We start from the raw sequence: 1,500 nt of genomic DNA on the forward strand, positions 1-1,500 counted from the left end.
TTTCCTCCATTTATATCCTCTTGAGATGTTTCAAAAGCCATTCAGATCAAAGCACACTACCAAACTTTTAACGTGCAGGGTCCACACAGATACTTAGTGCATGGCAGACTAGTGCAAGTTAGATTTCCTTCCCAGTGTGCTGTGAACTAGGTGTTCCTATACTCAAGCCCAGAGAGAGAGATGGAGGGGCGGGGATCATATTACTTAGATTCTAAATTTTTAGGGGGCAGAAACAGTCTTTTCATTATAGGTCTGAACAGTGCTTAGCACAATGGAGTCTGGTTCTTGACTGGTAACATGTATGTGCATTGCAGTACATATAATTGTCATATTTTGCAACCATTTCTAATTTTCAAGGAGATTCATGGACTCTACAATTTCCCCTGTGCCTCAGCATACCATTATCCATTTCAAAATGCTCAAGGTGAAAACCAAATCATAACAGTAGAATTAAAAGGTTTTTTTTAAACAGGTTGTTAAGATTTTTATTTCTATGTAGGAGAAATTTGTGTCCTTGTGGAGTACAGCTGAAGCCCATTAATCTCAGCCAGTCATTAATCCCAAGGAAATACCCTGTTTTGAATCATTTTGCTATTTTAGGATGAAGTTGGAAGGGAGTGTGAAATAGGTGTATGGATTTTTTTAATGACTGGGGCAGTTTCAATTAGTAGGTAGAAGTCATTTATACAATAGCCAATCAGCTTGCTTGAACCTCAGCATTACATTCATCTTATAATAATTATTAATTAAAAGAATATGGGAAATATAATTAGAAAATGAGAACAGGATTAAAAATGGATGAAGAGTGTACTTGGGCCAAGCTAGACACACTGTTCCAAACCGGGATGATATGAAGAATCACGGCTCAGTGTTTCCTCCACAATTTCATGAGAGTGGGGTAAATGTCAGCAAAATGTTAGCAGCACAGGGAAATTGTATGTATTATAGTTGGAGATGGTCATGCTGTCTTTAGTGTTGCCTAGCTCCGGGGTTTTCACAACAAATTTTTTGGTGGGCTCAGAGTGACACTCTTTCCTAAAATACTTAATTAACTTAAGAAAAACAAATATACATGTCCAAATCATCGTAATTTATTTATGTAGATTTTCTTTTTGCAAACTCAATAATAAAAATAATGTACAGTTGCCTTTATTCTTTACTGGATCTAAACAGAACAGAAACACAAACAAGGTACTTTGCACATTCTTGGTTTTTTTGTTGTTTCTTTTGCTTCTTTGGTTGCCTTTTTTAAAAAGACTTGCTAGTTAGTAAGTCTGCTGCTGTGAAAAGTAATATTTGTTAATATCACTTTTCACAGCAGACTTACTAGCTTGCTGGGAGGCTGTGAAAAGTGATATTAACGAATATACAAATATCAATTTTCACAGCAGATTTACTCAACCCTGGCAAACCAGGGGACAAAGTAAGCCCTGGATGGGGAAGTGGGTAGGGAGACAGCAGGGGCCAGTGGTGAGCCAAGGGTCAGCACCTGGAGCCCAA

Source organism: Lepidochelys olivacea, assembly GCF_965140295.1.
Source record: "Lepidochelys olivacea isolate rLepOli2 genome assembly, chromosome: 1".
NCBI classification, from domain to species: Eukaryota; Metazoa; Chordata; order Testudines; family Cheloniidae; genus Lepidochelys; species Lepidochelys olivacea.